This window comes from Camelus ferus, chromosome 7, assembly GCF_009834535.1.
Source record: "Camelus ferus isolate YT-003-E chromosome 7, BCGSAC_Cfer_1.0, whole genome shotgun sequence".
NCBI lineage: Eukaryota > Metazoa > Chordata > Mammalia > Artiodactyla > Camelidae > Camelus > Camelus ferus.
Window position 1 is genome coordinate 45,572,093 of NC_045702.1, and position 22,602 is coordinate 45,594,694.

Here is a 22,602-nt window from a genome sequence, read left to right on the forward strand (position 1 = left end):
CATACAATGCTAAGCAGTTTCAAGAAAGCTGCAGAAAGATACTTTTTGCAAGCTGAAGACACGTGACGCTTCTGTCTTTATTGAAAGGATATCGCTCTACCTGAATGAGTTCCCAAGCAAATGGAGGTAATCGAGAATGACAAATCTAAGATGCAATTACAACAGTATGCATTTTCCATATCTGTTAAGTGGATTTGGTCAGGGGCTAGGGGACGAGGATGTAGGCACATTTATAAAATGGAGGAGAAAAGACTAATAGTGAAATAGGGTTATATCGACTTAGAATTCATAAGGATTTGGACAGAGAGGATTACATTTACCTTTGGTTACTTATAAAGAGAGACCTTTCAAAGACACATTAATAGGACATAGAGAATTTTAGGGAACATGTTTAGCTAAAGAAAATAAGCAGCCCTGCTTCTTCACATTTGATATGTAGATCTTAAATAATCCTTCTCTGCTTTTTAAAGCAAATTTATCAGGGAATTTTATATGGGGAAACATTGTTAATGACACATTTATAATATTTCTATGTTTAAAAGTAACAGAATATTTTAATTCAAATTCTAATTTAATGTAGTCTTTTCCAACAGCTTAATTTACTTAGATTTTACTGTATGGATGTGCCAGAAAGAAATGCTTTGGAACAGTGGAGTTTAAAAAAAATTTTTGGAAAATATAATCTCACTAATAGGGAAGGTCTTCCCAGCCTGACTTCAAGTAGAAGGGAATAATGGAATAAGTAAACTATGCAGCGAGCTGGGGAGTTTTTACATAGAGCCAACCTGGACTTCGGTGAACCAATGCCACCTGCCCTAAGTACTGACTGTATGATCTCTACACTTTGGAAAAGGGAGAGTGTCTCGTCTCATAAAGACTAGCTGGATTTCTTGAGACAGGAGGGCAAACGATTACACAACAAGACAGGTTTATTCAGAGGGATGCGCTGCGAAGCTGACAGAAGTGGCCACTGTGGTCAAGGCCTTCAGGTGCTCCCCCAAGCTCACTCTCACCCAGCCCTCACTCCCCAGGAATGCAGCTGTCCTGGCCTGGGCAGTGGCTCAGTGTGGTCAGGGCTGGCTCAGGCTGCAGCACTGGTTCTTTGATTTCTTTCTTTTTTTTTTTTTTAATTTTTTTGGGGTCTTTTTTTTTAGTGGAGGTACTGGGGATTGAACCCCAGGACCTCGTACATGCTAAGTACGTGTTCTACCACTTAGCTATCACTCTCCCCCCCTCTTAAACTTTTTTTTGGTCTTTTTTCCCTTTTTAATGGAAGAAATAAAAGGCTGATTCTGTTCTGGCATGAGAGAAGGCCTTCGTGATGGTTCTCTCATAGATTGCTCTGCTCTGTTTCATCTTTTGGTGAAAAAATGTCATAAGATGCAATCAGGAGAAGAATCCTGGCTCTCCCAAATCATGCTAGGCTGCTAATCTCTGACCTCAGGGCTTCATCTGTGTAGGGTTCAGTAACCCTTACTTTAAAGCCTGACTAGCAAGATTTCAGACCCATCTGCCTTGAAGGAATCTCTTTAAAATGCTATTTATAGTGCATAATCAACATAATCCTATTTGCAAGTATAGTATCATAAGTAATGAACCATTTGATTTGCAAATTTCCTAATGCCATTAATCTAACAACTTTTGTGCCAGGTCAAACTGCCTGAGAGGGCTGCCTTCACTAATAATATTTCCAGACTGATGACTTGGTAGTTTATTTCAAGTGAGATGGTGTGGATTATAGGAAGGGGATATTCTGGACAAAGGGGGTGTTCTCTGCATCCTTGTGTCAGGTCCTTTGTTAAAGTCAATGAACGCTATAGGATTAGGTGCCATCTGATTTTGGCCACTACATGGCTGTGTGGTCTTGGACCAGGCACTTAACTTCTGAGGGGACTGGGCTAACTGGACACTACACGATCCTCTCCTCCAGGGAGACCTCCCCAAATTTCCACAATGAATGTCTCTGCCCACACCCCCACAGTGCTCCATGTGTGTGCTTCTATTGTATAACCAACTGCATTATATTGAAGTTATTAATTTACAGTCTTGTTGATCTTAAACAAATTGACTGCCAGTTATTTCTCCAGCAAAAATGGGTTTATTTGGTATTGGCAAAGAATTGCAATTCGGGATCTGCAACCATGGTGAGCCATGTGCAAGTCCCATGCAAATCCACAAGACAAGGAGAGAACTCTTTTACAGAGGGGAAAAGGAAGTTAGGAGGGCTAGAGTAAACAGAGTCCATTGGAGGAGTCTGAAGTATAGTGGCGACTCATTGAGTTGTGAAAGCCTCTCATTGGCTGAGATCTTACCAGGCAAGAAGAAGAGGAAGCCTTTCTTCTTCCTGTTTAGCTCTGAGAGCTTCTCCTCCTGGCCTCCTGACTCTATTTTAGTTGATGTTTCTGTTTATTATTTTTTACAGACTTTTTTACTCACTAGAGCACAAGCTCTGTAAGGGCAGGGACTGGGTGTTATTCATCCTCACCCCCTAGCACCTGGCAAGTGACTGGCACACAGTAGGAAATCAACACATTTGGTAATCTGACCTGATTCTAAATTCGGCACTATTCCAGAATTTCAGGGAGAAGTCAAAATGGGAATCTATTCAAGTAATATTTGCTAGTGAATCTTATCCTAAATGGTGACCAGTGAAGTTGAATGACGATTCTCATCCTTGACTACAAGTCAGGATCATCTAGGGAACTTAACAACAAATAAGCAAAAACAATGCTCTGCCCCACGCCCCACTCCTCATAACCAGATTCTTATTTATTGGTCACTCTTCCTACCCTTTTCTGCAGAGGGAGGGTCACCACCCCCAGACCCTCCCCCCAGGCATTTCTGTGTGCAGCTAGTGTTGAATAAATGTTACTGGTCTAAACCCTACTCAAAGTGGGTATCAAGCTACTACTACCTAATGGAGTTTTAAAACTTCATACATAAAACAGCAAACCAGTGATGCATGCTCTTTGTATAAAAAACTTAAAAAAATATAAGCTGGAAGATAAGAGTACCTTTAATTTTATTATTCAGACGTAATTACATTTTTACATTTTGCTATATCTCCTTCCCAACATACATCTTCCTAAGAGAAACGCAGATTCTTTTGAGTAACTTGCTTTTTTCACTTCATAGTAAATTGTAAACAACACCTTACTATGCCAATAAAACCTTTTCATCACCACTACTGATGAATTTTTCATGGGCAGAACTGAGTTGTGCTTCCTTCAATCTCTTTCTTTGCAGACCTAGATATGGCATAATCTTGGATATATTTAGAATTTGTTTTGAAAATAGTGTTGCTTTCCTTAACATCCTAAACAATCATTTCCTACAGAATGTATCTAGTAGAGAATATTTTCTACTTTTGGGGTATATATTCCATTGGATGTAAATAGCCTTTTGGATACAACAGGAGTTCTGAGGGTAAGTGATCACACCAGATTGCATTCCTATGGTTATGTTAACATAAACAGCCTATACTTAGATATAAAATTTCCTTGTGAGATTTTTCTTAAATGGTTTGAATTCTGTATACAGGATACACAAAACAATGGTACTCAGCTATCAAAGGGTAAAAATTTTTGTATGTAAAAATTACACAAATAAACTCAGTGTGTAACCTACATTGTAGTCTAAAAACAGAATGCACCGACAAAGTTGCTGCCTGATCCTTGTAAAGGGTAAAAAGAAAAATAATTTCTGAAAAATCACCAGCTATATCTATGGGGATTGACAGATTATCCAGATACCACATTCCTGAATCACCAAAAGATTCTGGAAGGAGACATTTCCCTTCCCCTACAAAATGCCCCACTTCCTAAAACAAAATTTCCAGAAACCCTGGAAACCACCTGCTATATTGAGCCACCTCTATTACTAATACTTATGCTAAACATTAACACAGAGTGGTTTTAGTCCGTTCTCTCCCAGGGCCGCCACTTCCTCCCCTGGGGAATGTGGGAAAGTCCATGGTTAGAGACTTACCCAACTCTTGTTCTGTGCTACAATATACATCTATCCTTGCTTAACATCTTTAATGCATTCCTAGAAACTCTGCCACTGAGCACAAAGCTGTTAAATGAAAAAGTGCTTTCATTCATCTTAATGGGAACAATTATGATTAATTCCATCCCAATCCAAGGCACCTAACCACATTTCACTAGTCTTCATAAAAACATTTCAGCTGAATGAGAAAGACAGGAAGTTATCTAAGTAATATACAACAATGTGAAAATAAATGAATGCAATTTCTAGATAAAAAGCAATAAAAGTTTATCTAGGGAGGGAGAGAAGTCTGCTAGTAGGTGCTGGTGGGTGGAGGAGGGGTGCAGGGCACGAAAGGTGAGGTGTCAGGTGATCGACTCAGGCAATGTTTCTGGGGCTCAGGAGTGCACTCAAACTACATTTAACAGTAAAATTAAAGCGTAGCAAAGCACCTTTACAGCAATTTAAGATGAGAGGCTTCGGAAATGCGTGGAAATGGCACATGCGCACCACAGATCAAGGAGCCCTAGACACTGCTACCTTATCCCAGGGACTTAGTGTACACATGAAGGCAAAGTATTTCAGGTTCATCCAAACCTGGGGCATAATTCAAATTTGTTCTACATGGTATTTGGTAACTAGAAACTTTTGTACTGAGTAAATGGATGAGAGTGGTTTTGACTGAAGCGGAAATGTCGAAATAGCACTTCTTATGGTGTGTTTATTTAGTGTGTTTTGAGTGAAATATTGTTACTCCAAAAAACCCAAAACCCCCAAATTCAAAAAAGTTGTTGCCTGAAAACTGGTTTCACTTTTCAAAAGCCATTATGGTGAAATGTCATTAACTGAAAGTCTGTCAGTTAAGTCTGGACAAATATGCTGTAGTCAGAGGCATGCTTTGGTCCTTTAAAAGTGAGTAATGTGGTTCTTGATGTTTCCTTTGTATGGATCATTTCACCCATCTGGATAAAGTCCAGGATTTCTCATAATGAGCTTGCTTTTTAAATTTTCTAATTTTAATTTCCATTAAAGAGACAGTTTACTGGTAGCTCAAAGATTTATGTGAGTACAAGATGGATTTAAGATAATTGTGGAATGTATAATGAATACACAAAAAGGTTCTAGAAAAGCACAGGGCAGTTATCACATTTTTCAGGAATAGCTGAGTCTTACCAAATGGCAGTAATCATTTACTCTTTCAGCCAGCCCTTTGTCGCTATGTTAACAGCTCGGTCATATCTGCAGTCATTTCCATGTTTTAAGCTATCTAGGCATTCCATTTTGCTGGAGCATGGGAGACTTTCAGCATTAGGAATTAAAAATTCCTTACACATGATTTGCTAATTGTTTGACGTTAGCTGTTAAATAATCGGAGGGGCCGGCACTTTTAGCAAGGGAGTGAAGGATGAAGCTGAACGCTAAAAATAAGATGCTTTCCTTGACTAAGCCAAAAATAAACCTCTGGTCTTTCATTTAAAACATATGATTACTACATATTGACCAAGTCAGAAACAGAATAAAGTGGCAAGGAGTGATTTTAATTTTGCCGTTCAACATGTGAGAAGTAGGAGGTAACTGTCTTTTTTTTTAAAGGAAGACCTTGGAAGACTCTAAAATAAAGGGTTATTTTCACAATTATTCAAGCAACCTACCCACCTCCTCCAAATTCAAACTATAGCTACAAGGGAGAAGGAGGCCTCCAGTGATGTTATTTGGGAGGGGAAAGGGGGGATGGGTCTCGGAGGGCAGAATATAATGAAGGTCTTGTCTTGCTACTCTGCATTTCCCCCTTGGATTTATTAGGTGTGTACCTTTTCTTTCTGTAATACATTATGCACTCCCTCTAGTGTCAGAATTTGTATATGATCCAAAACCCTGTTTGACAAAGTGCTGCTATAAACGTTAGAGTAAGGTTCAGGCTCCTAATTATGTCATATTTCAAAGATATTAAAGGCCACCTAATAACATGAAGAACGGCCCTGCATGAAGTCGCTCTGGCTCAGAAAAGAACGCATTTTAACCTGTGTTATGAGGAGACCTCTTCCAAGACTTCCTCTCCTCCCAAAGTGACCTATAAATAAGTTGAGGGCTTTATGAAAGCTTTAAATTCCTCTAATAATCTGAAGTATTTATTAAATTCTAAGTTCTATAACTTAAAAAAAAACCCACATAAAAACACATAAACAATGACCAGTACTGAAAAAAACCTCAGCTAGAAAGGAAAGCCTGTGGGGACATCATAAAATATTTTATCATCAAGATTTTCAGAAGTTTATTAGCTATTTTCTTTCCATGTCTCTTTAAGGAACCAGAAGTTATAATGGCTGTTGTTCGTTTTAATCACCTCACATGAACTCTGCTGTTTGTGGCCTCCCCAGCACAGACTCCCCTCCCACTTCCTTCTCCCTAACACGCCTCTACACTGTTTAGCTCTTTCCGACCCAGCCCAGAGGCTTTGGGGAAACATGACACCTCCAACTGCAGGAGTGGCCCTGAGTGACCTGCAGGTAATCCCAACATTCAGCCCAGCGATGACTTAGGAACAGGCATGTGACCCAATTTGGGCCAATGAGATGCATCAAGGAACATTCTTCTTCACTTCTCTGGGCCAGCTTCCAGAAGTGACCCTTTTCTTTTGGATGCTGGCATGCACTGATGCGAGGTCTAGAAATGCTGCAGGCATCCTGTTACTCTGTGAGGATAAGGCTTACACTGGGGGAAGTTGGGGCAAAGGAATCACAGGGTGATGCGGCACACGTCCCTGGACAAATCAGCTAATAGTCTGTGCTACTGGTGGGCTTCTAACTGTGGGAACCAATATGTGCATGATTGGTTAGGCTAGTTTAATTTGGGATTTTTATTACTTGCAGCCAAAATGATCTCCAAAATTACAACTATTGTCATATTTAATTAAATAATCTTCTTATACTGAAAACCCAATTACATATAAACCCAGTTTTGCATCCACTTTCATGCCAATTCATGCAGAAAAATACAATACAATACAATGGTCAGTTAATGAGGACTGTATTCATTATCTAACCACCCCAAAACTTGGTGGTTTAAAATAATAATAAACATGTATCATCTGTCAGAGACTTCGTGGTTCAGGAATTTGAGAGCAGCCTAGCTGGGTGGTTGCAATCAAACTCTCAGCTGTGGCTGCACTAATCTGAAGGCTTGACTGGGACTGGATGACCTGCTTTCAAGATGACTCACTGACACAGCTGGCAAGTTGGTGCTGGATGTTGGTGAGAGGCCTTAGTTCCTCCCCACATGGCCATGCCACAGGCTGTTTGACTGTCCTTGGGACATGATTTCTGGCTTCCCTAAGAGTGAGTGATCCATCCCAGAAAGTGAGAGCCAGGTGGAAGCTATGCTTTTTATGACCTAACTTCAGAAGTCACACAGCATCACTTCTACCACACTCTAATCACTGGAAGAAAATATCTGAGTTCATCCCACATTCAATAGGAGGAAAAGAGGTTCCACTTTTTGAAGGGAGGAATGTCAAAGAATATACAGCCACCATGAGGATACTCATCTATAGATCATATACAAGGAACCATCATTGATCTGTGCCTTCCTCAGGGCTCTGGGACTGTAACAACTGTAATAATACAACCACCATCTAAAATTATCTCAGACCCTCTTTAAAGAGCTCTACATATATTAAGCCATTTAATTTTCATATCAATCCTATAAATTAGGTACTGTTACTTTTCCATTTTCCATATAGTTATGGAAACTGAGTCACAGAGCATTATGTCCACAGGTTATACAACTAGTGAGTTTCAGGACTATGACCCCTTGGTTTGTGCTCTTAAGCACCTCATATTCTCTCCTTGCTAGTCTACACCTGTAGGTATTGTCCAGGAGTGTTATTAGTAATTAATTAAATTTCATTGACTGCTCCTCACGCAGAGCTTAGACCCTCCCAAACATTCCTGGTAGTTGCCAAGGGCTATGTCTATGTGCTTATGAGAGGCTATTACGCGGCAAAAGCCTAGCCTGCTTTTCCTCTCTCCTCTTCTGGCTTCCTTCTTCAGGTTCCCACTGGGTATCAGCATCTCCCTCCCCATGGTCACCAGATAGAGGGGCATCAAGCTGAGCTGTTAGGTACCAGTATCCCAGAATGTTTTTAATGAAACATAGCTTTCCGTTTTGACTTTGATGGTCTGCTGTACTTCCTCCACCCTGAAAGTACACATCTCCTTTCCTTGCAAATGAAGCCCATTTTCCTCCTGCATCTCTCCCCATAGAACCTGCCCCTGCCTCTTCTAGGACAAGTCCTTCTCTTGGAGGCCCCATGGTGTTCATGCTAGCTAACCTCTGGCAGACCTTCACCCCAGGTTCACCAGACATGTCCAGGTGGTCTGAACCGCAGGGCCAGAAAAAACTTAGGCCCCATCTGTGATTCCTACCACATTAGAAAAGGAAAGGAAATTCCACATTTCCAACCAAATTTCAAAAAAATGGGTATTCCTAAATAATTCTCCCCTATAAATAACTCATTTCCTTACCTATAATTAACATTTTCCCCTGGATACTTGGACATTTCACATACAAGTCAATTAGTGACAGATCTTTCCACCTCTATCACATGCTCATGAGGCTTCTTCCATCCCTCTTTCCAGAAATCTCACTGAGCAGCTGCTGACTCCCAGGCAAGTGCCACACAAAGGGAAGCCAGCACTGAGCAGACAGACATGTCCCCTGACTTCCCGGAAGGTTAGCCAAGCAGGGCATAATGGAATGGGGACCACCACTCACAGACCCTATTACAACAGAGGGACTTGTGGCTGTGAACATATGGTTGAAACCCTTTAACTTCTAGATTCGACACATTTCCCTGAAAGGAAACCAGGAGTCTTTGGAATTAGGTGCACTGAATTCTTGCCTTTGTGATTTTGGCGTGAAAGTCTTGCATGCCTCGTAAGGGGGGACATCAACACAAGAAATTACAGGCAGTTTGTTTTTATAGCTGGAAAGAGGTATCAATTTGTCTTCAGCTGAGTCGGGGGAACAGGCTCCAGCCCACATTCATCTTTCCCTGGCTCATTTACAGTGTTCATAATCTGTACCACTCTCGCTGGCGCTTGGTTACTGCTCATGCACCATCTGGTACCATTTTAAATGGCTTCCAGCCCATCCATGATTTAGCTGCCCAACAAGCTAGTTAGGTCCTTGAAGGCAGGGAGTTCCTTTCCCCTTGGGGCTGTGCTCAGGCTGGCTCTGATGTCACCTTAGGCACCTCAGTAAGCCCCACTGTGTCCTAGGCGTCCCTGTGGTGTTGCCACCCCTTTTCCTCTTCAAACCCATCACTGTGGACTTGACCTTTTTGCCCCAGCATCTCATCTTGCCCCCATCTCCTCGGGACCTAACTGTTATCTCCTTTTCTCTGACCTCTCCTCAGCTGGCAGGTGCTCTGCTGTCTGCTCATGTGAGGCACTTACTGAGCATTACTGAATACTGCACTGGGCTAGGTACCACAGACACAGAGGCAGCTGGACATGGCTCCTTGCCTTAAAGGGGTTTGTAGTCCCAGCAGGGGAGAGACTCAAGGGGATCAAGGATTCTGGGACCATGTGAAAAGCAACAGGGCAGAGGTAGGTGCAGGGTACTGTGAGAGCTCCAGGAATGTAAATCAGGTGGGAGCATTAACTAAGACTCCCCAGGGGCAAAAGAGGGTTGGGGTTAACACTTAAAAGGGTCAGTATGTGATAAACAGATGACCTTAAAATAGTCAAGCTGCAAGAAGCCTAAGTAGCCTAACCCACTACCATATTACAGATGAGGAGAGAGACTCAGTGAGGGGGAGGTCACTGTCAAAGTCATACCCCCTGCTGCTGGTGAAGCCAAGAGTAGAGCTAGGACTGGAGTGTAGCCAGATTTGGTGGTGAGGAGGGTCATGGAAGGGTGATGGTGCTACAGTTCAGGTGCAGAGCAAAAATGGAAACAGAAAAAAGTTAGTATAATAACTCAGGTGAGAAATGACAGGTGAAAATATGATGGTGCCATGGACCAGGTGGAGGGGGTGAAAAGTGGCCAGATTCTACCTACATTTGAACGGGAAAGCTGACAGAATTTGCTTATGTTCTGGATACGGTATGTGGGAGGAAGAGGAAATCAGGATGGCTCTCAGGTTTGGGCCTGAGCAACTGGAAGCTTGGAATTCAACCATTAAGATGTGGAAGATGGTAGAGGAAATAGACAAAAATAAGAATTTATTTTGGAACATGTTACACTTGAGATGCTACTAAATATCCAGGTAGAGATGTCTACTTGGCAGCTGAATACACAAGCCTGGACTTGGGCTAGTGATGGATATTTTGGATGTATCAGCATGTAGGTGGAATTTACAGCCAGGAGAGGATGAGATCACCTAGGGAGAGAGTGAAACAGAGAAGAGGTCTGAGGACTCAGCTCTGGACACTGCCATGTTTGGAGTGGGAAAGATAACGTCATAGGAAGAGAACCAAGAGAGGATGGTTTCCTGGAGGCTAAGTTAAGAGAATATCTCTAGAAGGATGAAATGATCTCCTGCCAAATAACACTGATATGTTTAATTAAATGGTTAGTGAGAAATTACGTTGTCTTTGGCAAGATGGAAGTCATTAGAGACCTAATGAGAGCAGTTCTGGCAGAGTGAAGGGGAGCAACAGCCTAGATGAGTGGATTCCAGAAAAAAAAAAGGGAGCAGAGAAAGTAGAGACAGAAAAGCCTTTAGAAGAGTTTTACTATCAAGGGGAGCAGAGAGATGAGGCAGGATCTGGAGGAAGATGTAGAATCAGGAGAGTTTTTCCTCTCCCAGGTGGGAGATGTCAATGTCTGTGTTTGATGGGAATGATCCAGAAGTGGGGTGTACCTGTTGACCCAGGAGAGGGAGGCTACTCCTGCAAGAGCCACTTTCAGAGCAGGAGAGAGGGTGGGAGGGCGTGCTGGAGCAGAGAGGACATGGGGGGCTCTCCACCTTAACAGGAGAGAAGGCTGAGGATGTGGGTACAGGGAGACGGGCAAGTGGCTCTGGTGGTGGGAGTGTGTGGGAATTTATTTCTGGTTGTTTCTATTTTCCCTGTGAAAGAAGATGCTAAGAGAAAAGTGGGGAAGATGTTGTTGGGTGTTTGAGAGGGAGAGAAAAAGCTTTCATTTGAAAGAGCTAGGAGATTGGGATAGTGGACTAGCTGGTCAATATTGGGGAGGGGGCAACAAGACCCTGTTAGAGTCTTGCGCTCACATATTTACAATGAGGCCAGTTGTGTGTCTAGCTTTAGTCACACTCAGCTGCCTGGGTGCTGGTGAGAAGTAAGCTGAGGGTTGCATTTAACCAGATGTATTGACTGGATGTTTTTGATGATTTGACATCTAGTACTTTGCTGACCCTGGAGAGCTCTCCCTTCCCAGGGCTGCCAGTTCCTAGAGATAGTAAAGGATGCACTGGTTAGTGTGCCTTCCCTGTGCAAACCAACCAGTCTAGAGCCCGCACTCCCCTCCACCTCCTCTATTGGCTTTCACATTCTGGGCTTCTATTCACTGCCCGAATCACCCCAGGGCCAAGTAAGGACAACTACAGACAGCCCCCAGAGCCCTCTGAAAGTGTTCAAACTAGCCTATTCTAAATCTGTTTACCCTGCCTCACCCCTCCTTCCTGTGGAAACCACAATAAAGGCTCTTGACCGACTCTGGTGCTTCCCTGTGAGACCCCGCCCCACCCCCAGCACAGTGTGCCCCTCCTCTTGGGATCTGTGAGTGTAACAAGTTATCTTTTCGGTGGCAGTCATCTCCTGATCTGTTGGCCTCCCCATACTGAATAATAACAAAACCTTCATTTTGAAATACCAGGGTCATGTTTTGCCAAGGTTAAGGGAGTAAATATAAAAATGAATTAAGGAATAGGAGCTAAGGAAGGAGGAAATTCAGGACAAAAGAGGTAGAGTGACAATTAAAAAGTGCTAGGATCTATACATTGGGGGGGGTCTGTCAGGTTGGAGAACTACTGGAATCGTGTGACTGGGAGGGAGGTAGGAGAATAAGGGACAGTGGTCAGACAGTGGGATGGCTGCAGCTGAGATTATGGGGAAAGTGCCCTTATTGACAAGGACTGAATCTAGGGCATGGCCACAGCAGTGGGTGGCTGATGTCGGGGGTGGAAGTGAGGAAAATCACTGGAGGAGTGGAAGTCAAGGATGAGAAGTCAGGGTTTTAGAAGAATCATCTATGTGGATGCTGAAATCACTAAGAATTATATTAAGGATGGTGCTGTTGAGGGGAAGAGAGTGAATCAGATGCTAAAATCCTCAAAGGATAAAGAGGAGTGGCCTGGAGGTGAGCAGATGCCTATGACAACTTTATGACAGTCTTTAAAGGCAATAATACATCAAACACAGAATCTGGGCATAGAACCGCAGCCCACTTAACTTATTCCTAGAACTCAAGTAGAGGGAGGCCATTTATCTTTGTTGGCCAATAAATGTAACACCTTTTTTATAGATACCAGTTAGTGCATCAGCATTTAAGCAGCTGAATTACCCCAGAATTTCCTAGAGGTGCCCGAGGGACTGTCAATGTGTGTGTGTGCGCTCGCGCTTGCGCGTATCCACATGCATGCGCACTCTCACGGGGTGAGGAGGGGAGGAAGGAGGAAAGGGGGTGTGTGGAAAGGGATTAACCGTCTAGTAAAACAGAGACTGAAGAGATGGGGCTCTGTGTTCCCTGCTCTATGTCCATCCAGTCTGAGAAACTCTGTTTTCCATTGTGTATATTTGGGGTTTTCCTTGGTGGTGTAAGATATACATAGGACACATGCAACTCTTTCAAACTTACCCATGCTTATGAATTTAGGATTCAAAAGGGATTCCAAACACATTCCTTTACAAATACCACCAGTTTACTGTATGGGTTTTCATCACGCAGAACAATTATGATGAAGGGCATAGGATTTAAGTCATGTCCCATATAAAGCTATGAGATAATGGACTGGGATAAAGATGTTCTGGTCTACTTGAAATAAATTTTTCAGGAATTCCTCTTTTACTGCAAGCAGTTTATTTCTCTCATTTCATTTGCAAAGTTTTTATTCTAGTAAGTGGAACTGAAGTTTAGGCGGAGGTGTGTAACACATACAGACAAATATAACCATTGATTTTTTTGTGTGTGCACTGATAGAGTTTTATTGAGGCATATGTTTTGTCAAGATGTTGTGACATTACCTCAGGGAAGGCTGACACATTCTCCTGACTTTACAATGTAAATGTTTTGACTCAGCGAATGTTTCCTTCAGGACAAACATTGGAAGTTGGCAAATCCAGTTTGCTAAAAAGCCTCCTGGATTATATACCATTCATCCCCAAAGATGAAGCCTGATCACGGAGGACTTATTTTTTGTTTGTTTTAAATCATAGAGAAAAGCTTAGAGTCTTAGGGTTATTTCTCTATGTGAAAAGTCAAGAAATTGATCTTGTCCCATTTATTTTTTTCCTGAGAAGGCAATCTTGCTTCTTCTTTTTAAAGCAAACTCTGAGAAGTGTCCCACCAGATAAAATGAACAAGCAATAGGTCTCTCACTCCAGGGCACAATGTATTGAATCAAAAAAATAAAAGGCTTGCTTATCCAGTATTTGGGTAAATTTGCTGGGGAATAATGAAATTGGCTCACCCAGTTTTCCTCTGAAGTTCAAACATGCCCGGAGCAGCACTCACTCCGGGGATTTCAGACAGATTACATTTGAGCTCTCCAGGGCTGGCTGTGCAGAGCGGCACCAGCAGAGGCCACAGACGATTTATCTGTACTTGTGTGAAAGCCTGGTCTTGATGTTCAATGTTCTACCTCAATTACGACTCCCTGAGAAGGTTCGAAAATTCTCTGTAAGTCTATGTGGGGTTTTTCTCCTCTAAGAAACCAAGCAGTGAACCTTCCTCTCAGCTGGTGATAACAAGGCTTAGATGCCAGATGTTATCACTGTTGCAGATGGTTTGGGTCATGGGATCCAGGGGTCACTCTTTGAGCCTCACTCGGTTGGAGTGCCATGATTAGAAAAGAGCTGTTGGATGGAGCAACATAAATTTAAACCTGAATCCCAGAGCTTAAACCCAACATCTTGGACCACTATTCTCTTACACTTGGTGAGGGCAGTTTTTGATGTAAATAGGATACGCTTGGTTTTGAACATTTCCTCCTTTTTACCACACATCTGACAGATTCAAGCATGAGAGGCAATGCAATCAAGGAAGGAAGAACACTTTGAAGTCAGAAGACCTCAAGACCTGGCTCTGATACTAACAGTGCAATTATGGGACAAATACCTAACTTCTCTGCGTTTCAATCTTTCATCTGCCTGACAGAGCTGTTGTGAGGGTCAAGTGAAGCTTTATAAAGGCTCACTCAGATACACAATGTATTCAGTGGAAGGCTACTGTGCATACTTGAAACACACTCACAGATCCTTGTTGTTTAGCCTCTCTGTGCAGAGAAATGAATGTTAAGTTGTTTTGATGGGGCTGGCTAGATGCATATCCAGTGCCCAGGATAACTTCTGCCACATAATTCCTACCATATTTGCTCCTTGTTGAATGAATGAATAAAGGAATGAAATTTTCAGAGACATAAGTGTCTGGAGTTAGAATTTGTGTCCTATGGGTAGGCTGGCTGGGCTTCCAGTGCTGCTACCACCAAATACAAGTACATTCTCACATTTCTCATTGGTTCAGGAGGATCTGGGGTCTCCAGTTGCTGTGATGGGAACAGATGATGCCAGTTGGTAGATGCCATGGCAGACCTAAGACATGAGGTTACTTGGAGGGTCACTTGGGTAAGTGAGGAATGAGTGAGGGATACTGTTAGAGGAAGAGACTCCAGAAGCATCTCCTTGGAATTGGCTCTAATCATTCTTTCTTGGAATAACTCCAATCATTCCCAGGATAGTCATGGGCCTTGATGTGCAAGGGAATATCTGCCAATGGTTGGCCTAATTGGGAGTCACAACATCAAAGATGCTCCCTAGGGTCCCATCCCATGTGAAGCCTTTAGCTCCCACTTTCTATTTGGAGGAGAGAGGATTTCTTTTCATACTTAGTACAAGTTCTTGGATACAGAAAGCTGAGGAGAATAACACTCTTTTTAGAGTTAAAACCTCAATAAACAGCAAATCATAATTCTTCTTGAAACCCTTAGAGATCTGAGGTTGTCAGCAACCAAATCGTCTGAAGCCTAAGCAAAGACAGGGTCTTCTAAGGAGAGAAGAGAGGGAAGCACTGGCTTAGCTGTGCAGAACATAGACAGAAGAGATGCCAGGGTCACACAAGGGAAGAAGAATTCAGCTAAAACTTTAAACAGTTGCAAGGCCAAGTGTGAACTAGGATGAGAGGATAGAATCCTGGGCAGCCACAGTCACAACAGGAGCGCACAGGTCCTGCACACTTTTCTCCACGAACCGTACCAGCTACTTATTCAGAAAGACTGGGCACCAGGCAGAGACTGGCTTGGAGGGGGCAGTGGCCAAATAATACGCATAGATACTCCTCCCTCCAGGAGGTGGAGTTTAATTCTTGAGTGTGAGCTAGACTTAGTGACTCATTTCCAAAGAAGAGAGTATGGAAAGTGGAAAAGTAACTTTACAGTGGAGAAAACTGGTCATGCTCAAGGTCACATTAACCAGCAAGTCATGAGGACATCACATTCCCTTATATATGCTATGAGAAGAGTGCTTCACCTCTGTGATATTTATCCCTCACATCCGTAACCCCTGTCTAATCATGAGAAAACAGAACACAAAGCCCAGTTGAGGGACACACTACAAACTACCTGACCCATGCTCTTAAAAAGAGTGTCAAGGTCATGAAAAACAAGGAAAGATGGAGAACTGTCACTGATGAGACTAAGGAGACAGGTGGACTAAGTGCAAAGTGGGCCCTTGGGTGGGATCCGGAACAGAAGAATGCCAGTGGAAAAACTGGTGAAATCCAAAGTCTATGGTTAATAGTAATTTACCAGTGTCAATTTCTTAGTTTTGATAAATGCACCACGTTCTGTAAGATGCTGACATTAGGGGAAGCTGGTGAAGGATGTGTGAGAACTCTCTGTATCTTGGCCAACTTTCTGTGAGTATAAAATTGTTCCCAAACGAGGGGTGGGGGAAATTTTGATTACACGTGGGGAGGAGTGATCTTTTTGAGGTGATAGCAATGTTCGATAGGCATGTGTCAAAACTTATTGAACTACACCCTTTAAAAGGTGAATTTTACTCTATGTAGGATATACCTCAATATCCTATATTTTTAAGGATTAAAAACATCCACATCACTGTGGGGGACTTGTGTGGATGTGAGGCTTAGTAGAGAATGAAAGTGAAAGCTTCACTCTGTAGTAAATGCATCACTGCCCTTGTGCTTCTGCTGAGAATCTCTCTTTCAATATGGGGAAAATCATATTTACCTCAAATTGCTTTTTTTTAAATGCAAACGATGGGAGATGGGCCAAACTTTCATTCTCTGTAGCCCAGTAGGAATATTTACAGCCATCTCAGCAGCTCTGGCACAGTAAATGGAACCAGAGAGTCCACACTGCAACAGAAAACTAGGAGGGGGTGGCGAGGGTAAGTCAGTTTCCTCTCTGAGTTTGCCTCCTCCCATTGGCAGAACAGCTGCACCACAAGAGCCATGCTCACAGCAAGGGGGTGGCTCTTCAGAGTAAAGTGGAGGAGGACTTTTAAATGTTAAAAAAATATGTGTTAAAAAATACAAAATAGCTTAGAGTTATTAATACAATTTCATTTATCTTGGTCCCTTAGTCCCTTAGGGAACCGAAGTAGCTGTCCTTCTAGAGACATGGTCTGCATACGCCTGTATTCTTTTTAACGCAACTAGTGGCGTATTATACACTCCTCTATTCACTTCGTTTCTTTTTAGTATTATTTTAAAAATATGCCTGCCTCATTACAAGATGAATTTGAAGCAGATTATTATATACACGTAAAATAATGGTTTAGGAAAGTAAGATTAGAAGAAAATAGAACTAAGCCAGGGGTTAGTTTAGGACAAAATATTCATCCCTGAAGATGGTATTCATCCAGAGAGGTGGGCTACTAACACAGCTCCAAGCTCTCTAGCAGCTAATACCAAGGAAAACTGTTACATGACTATCGTGTCCATAACATATTAAAAACTATGTTTGTTGTTTTATCATGTCCATGTATTCCCTCTACTGATAATTTAAAACTACTGAATTAAAAATAAAACGAAATGACATCAACACCAAAAACATTTTTTAAAAAGTCACTAGCTGGTTTTAAGATCTGAGAAAAATTCTTCCCATGGATCCTCACTTTAAGAAAAGTAATGGAGTATAGTGGAAAATCCTCCTCATCTTGACTGCACCTTGCTTTTTCATCTTTTTCTGGAAGAGTCATCCAATCTCTATCCACCGAGCTGCCTTGTTCTTGGGAACATGCAGCCCACGGCTGCCTAGGATTCTATTGTATGAATGTGTCATGCTTTACTTCCCTACTTCCTGATCCATGCGCATTTAGAGTATTTCCAGGATTTTGCTCTTTCAAACCATCCTGCTTTGAATTTCCTTATGCGTGCATCATTTCACAAGTCTATAAACACATCTGTAAGGTAAATTCCTACATGTGGATTTGCTGGGTCCAGGCATATGGCGACTGTTTATTTCGGCAGCAACTGCAAAACTGCTGTTCATGGACAGTGGACCAATGATTCTCTCCGTTCCTACATATCACTGAGCCTGCCTCTCCATGCCCGCCCTGCTCAAATGTGGGATCCGACTCTCCAACCTTGAAAAACAACGATTGTGGAGGAGATTGAACATCACTGTGTATGTTTAAGTGCTTAGCTTTTTTCTTCTTTATTGTCACCCATCTGTTCAGATTCTTTGTTACATTGTTGGTCTTTCACTTATGAGTTGTAGGAACACCTTATATATTAAGGAAATTATCTCTTTGTATTATCTGTGGTAATTTTTCTCGGTGTGTTATTTATCTTTTGAATATGTTCATGGCATAATTTTTCTTGCCATGCAGAGCATTTTTATTTTTATGCCATAAAATTTATCAATAGTTGCATTTAGAGTTTGATGGGTTTGAGGTTTCATTTGGCAAGGCATTCATCACTCTAATATAATCTCCACTAGTTTTTATACTTTTTTTGTTTTAATTTGGAATTTATTTAGTATAAAAAAGTAAGATAAGGCTCCAATTGTGTCCTCTTCCTGACAGCGATCTGGTTATCCCAGAAGTGAACAGTGAGTCATCTTTGTCCTCTGATTTGAAATGGGAATGGGAAGCTTCTTGAACTGAAGGAACTCCATGGTGATCTACAGAATCTTCTTTTGCAGCAGCTAAAACCTCCAAACTGCTTTTGTACACCTTTGGCACCAAGGGAACGAAGGCCTCCATGTGAGGCCTTTAAGAAAAGCCAGTTCAGCTTCTTCCTTACTGAGCCAGATCTGGCCATCACTTGAGTCAGCTGGTGCCCCTGGTTTCCTGCTGCGACTATGACAATGCTGCAGACATATACTCTTCTTTTTCATGATGCTCTGGTCACCTAAGATTTCAAAATACCCTGTTTTTCCTTTAAGGGTAACTTTCTCCGAAAAATGCGATCTTCTCTAGGTGGTCCACTAGAGGGTGCTTCAGCTATGCATATTTACATATGCGTAAACACACAATCTATGTTGCTGGTGTGGGCTACACACACACACACGCACACACCCCAAGCAGCTGCTTTTTCACTAATAATTTAGGACATGGGAATATGCCGGGATTTTTAATTCTCTCCCACTCCTTCCAGACATGGTCAGATGGCCTTCCCAAAGATTCACTCTTGTCCCAAGAGTAGGTTGCTGGAAACCAAGGGTGTGAAAAATTGAGATGTACCAGAAGTCAGAGCAATGATAGATGAAAGGGCTCAGAGTTCAGTGTCTCTTCTTGCTCTCTGTCCCTGGAAGAGATTTTGAAGGGGGAAGATTGGGGCTTTCAGGGATTCCTTTGAAATATAGGGAAAGAGGGAGCCAGAGTTCAATTAAAAGTCACAGGCTAAGTGTCCAAAGCCCTGAAGTTACACTGGCAGAGGGAGGGGCCAGGAGAAGGCTGAGGTTCCGGGCTGAGGTTCAGGGGCTGTGGAAGGTGGGGTGAAGGGATAAGCACTGCCAAATACCTCAGCAGTTTGGGACTGGCAGTCATGGGCAAGGAACAAAAAGATGTGGATTTCCCTTTTAGGAAAGGAATTGCAGAAGTGGATTAAAAAGATTACTTTTGTCTAAAAACTCAAGGTATAACAAATAAGAAACCTGGGAATGGAGACTTTGGTGAGAAGAGACTGGAACAGTATAAGAAGATGATGAGAGGAGCCCAGTAACTGACTTTGAAGCTAAAGATAAGGGATGCATCTATGAGAAACTGAGTTTTTACACTTTGCTTTATGTCAGAATCATCAGGAAGGCTTTCAAAAAAATCATGATTTCTGAGACTGCAACCCATGCATAAGCTTTTTTAAAAAATTTGTTTTGTTTCCCAAGTGATTCCAATGAGTAGCTGAGTTCAAAAAACAATAGCCTGTATCAATGGTTTACAAATGAGTGAGCATCAGAATCACTTACAGGGCTTGTTGAAACATAAATTACTGGGTTTCATCACCAGAGTTTATGATTCAATAGGGGGGCAACCAAAATTATGCACTTGAAATGTGGTTAGTTTGTTCAAATTGAGATGTGTGGTAAGTTAAAAATACACACTAGATTTCAAAGACTTAGTAACAAAAAAATGTTAAGTATCAATTACATGTTAAAATTATAACACCTTTTGTCTAGTGGATTAAATAAAACATATGATTAAAATTAATTTCATCTATTTCTTTTTACTTTTTAATATGTGGCTACTAGAAATTTTAAAATTACTTAATGATCTTGCATTATATTTCTATTGAACTGTGCTGGTTTAGGTTAGCATTTCACGAAGGCTAATTCTTAAACCACCTGTATAAGAATTACTTGGAGAAGGGGGATTAAATTTGTGGAGCAGGACGTGGAGCTCACCTCCTCCCACAAACACATCAAAAGCCCCCACATGTGGAAAAATTCTTATGGAAAACTCACTGGAAACTGGCATAAGAACTCCTAAACAACTAAGGCTACAAGAAAGATTCCCATGTAATCCTACAGGATGGGGGAAAAAAAGCACTGGATTGGACCCTGCATCCCTGGAAGTAGGGGACTAAGAGGAAAAAGAAGACCACACAAGTGGACACTTGCCCCAGAGAGTGAGTGGACTGAGTCACAGATGGGACATCCCAGTTCTGGGGTCCTATGTGAAGAAGACAAGCCCCCTTGGCTGTTTGGAGAACCACTGGGACTGAGAGAAAGGCTAGACTCCACTTGTGAGGAGTGTGCAGGTGCTGCCTTGCCACCAGACATGGTGGAGAGAGGTCAGCTCTAGCAAATGTCACCTCATCATACTTCCCAATCCAAGCTGAGCAAACCCCCCAACCCTGCTCACTCCACACCACAGCTTGGCACAGGATCTAGGGTGGCCAGGTCTTGAGAAAACAGTGGATCTAGTGATGCAGAGACAGCCCAGGAGACTGGGTGGTGGTCCAGGTGGAGAGGCAGTGGCCATTGTTGGCACTTACTCAAATAGCACCACAGAAGCTGCTCAGACCTCTGACGACAGCACAACCACTTGAAGCCCCACAACAAACATGCCACAATCCCCAGTCCCCTGCTGAGCGAATACTCTGGCCTCACCCACTCCACACCACAGCTTAGCCCTGGATCTAGGGCAGGACTTGATCTAGGGACACAGAGGCAGCCTCGGAGCCTGGGCTTTGGTCCATGTGGGGCAGTGGCAGCCAGTCAGTGTTGGTGCTTGCTCAAGCAGTGCCCCAGAAGTAGCCCAGACTTCTCACAGCAGTACAGCCTCTTCAACTCCCACAACCGCAATGCCCTGACTCCCAGTCCCAGTGCAGCAAAAGCTCTGGCTTCACTCACTCCACGCCACAACCTTGCACTAGATCTGGGATGACCACAATATGGTAAAAGACACAATCTTGAGCGGAGCCACAGACCCCTACACAGGCAGTACATCAGATCTCTGTAAGTGCATGAACCTCACTTACTTCAGCACTTCCCTCCAGTGTGGGGGAGGGGGAGAATGCACACTTAACGGAAACAGAGCCAGCTCAAACCTTACCCTCAGGGCTTCCACTCCAGCAACTGATCTGGTAGTGACAGCCACTGAGTAGAGAGGAAGTCCTGCCTCACACCCTGTGCAGGGTCTAGCTCCTCCAACTCTAGTACACCCCGCCCCCCATCAAGGTCATAGTGGCCAGCACACCCTGAGGACAGGCATGGCTGGTGTCCACGTTAAATTCAGCCCTTGCAACAAAGACAGGTACACACAGTCTACATAGGGATGCTCTCACATAAAAACATCTCTTCAAGACCACAATAGAGAATTGTCTCACCTAAATTCATAGAGACAGAGGAAGTTAAGTAAAATGAAAAGGCAGAGGAACTATATACTCAATTGAAAGAGCAAGAGAAAATGCCTGAAAAAATAATAATGAAACAGAGATAATCAGTCTACCAGACACTGAGTTCAAAAAGCGGGTAATAAATATCTCAACATAGTAAAAGCCATTTATGACAAACCCACAACCAACATAATACTCAACAGTGAAATGCTGAAAGCCTTCTTGCTAAATTCAGGAAAAAAAACAAGGATGCCCACTCTCACCTAGCTACAGCAACCGGACAAAGAAAACAAATAAAATGTTTCCAAATTGGAAGGGAAGAGGTAAAACTGTCACTATATGCAGATGACACAATACTCTATATAGAGAACTCTAAAGACGCCACACAAAAACTATTAGAACTAATAAATGAATTTATCAAGGTAGCAGGATACGTGATTAATATATGGAAATCTGTTGCATTTCTTCACAGTGACAATGAACTACTGTAAAGAGAAATTAAGGAAACAATCCCATTTACCATCACATCAAAAAAAATCTAGGAATAAACTTAACCAAGGAGGTGAAAGACCTATACACTGAGAACTATAAAACATTGATAAAGGAAACTGAAGATAATTGAAAGAAGTGGAAAGATATCCCATGCTCTTAGATTGGAATTTTAATATAGTTAAACAGCCATACTAACCAAAGCAAGCTACAGATTTAATGCAATTACTGTCAAAATATCAGTGGCATTTTTCACAGAACTAGAACAAATAATCCTAAAATTTATACGGAATCACAAAAGATCCAGAATTGCCAAAGCAATGCTGAGAAAAAGGAATTAAGCAGGAGGCATAACCCTTCCAGACTTCAGACAATACTACAAAGCTACAGTAATTAAAACTATGTGATACTGGCCCAAAAATATATAGATCAGTGAAATAGAACAGAAGTCCAGAAATAAACCCACACACTTAATACTCATTTCATCTATGACAAAGGAGGCAAGAACATACAATGGAGAAAAGACTGTCTCTTCAGCAAGTGGTGTTGGGAAACTGGACAGCTACATGTAAATTAATGAAATTAGAACACTCACATCATATACAAAAATAAACTCAAAATGGTTTAAAGATCTAAATATGA

The 22,602-nt window shown here is 42.2% G+C and overlaps 1 long non-coding RNA gene across 1 annotated transcript; it reads right to left on the reverse strand.

Annotated features, from left to right (window-relative positions):
- Positions 1 to 1,140: 1,140 nt before the first annotated feature.
- On the reverse strand, positions 1,141 to 7,712 carry LOC116665106. The gene is made up of 3 exons (XR_004321680.1): positions 7,702 to 7,712; positions 7,277 to 7,279; positions 1,141 to 1,235 (listed from the first exon to the last, which is right to left on the reverse strand). It is a non-coding gene; the product is annotated as an uncharacterized LOC116665106 (long non-coding RNA).
- Positions 7,713 to 22,602: the final 14,890 nt, after the last annotated feature.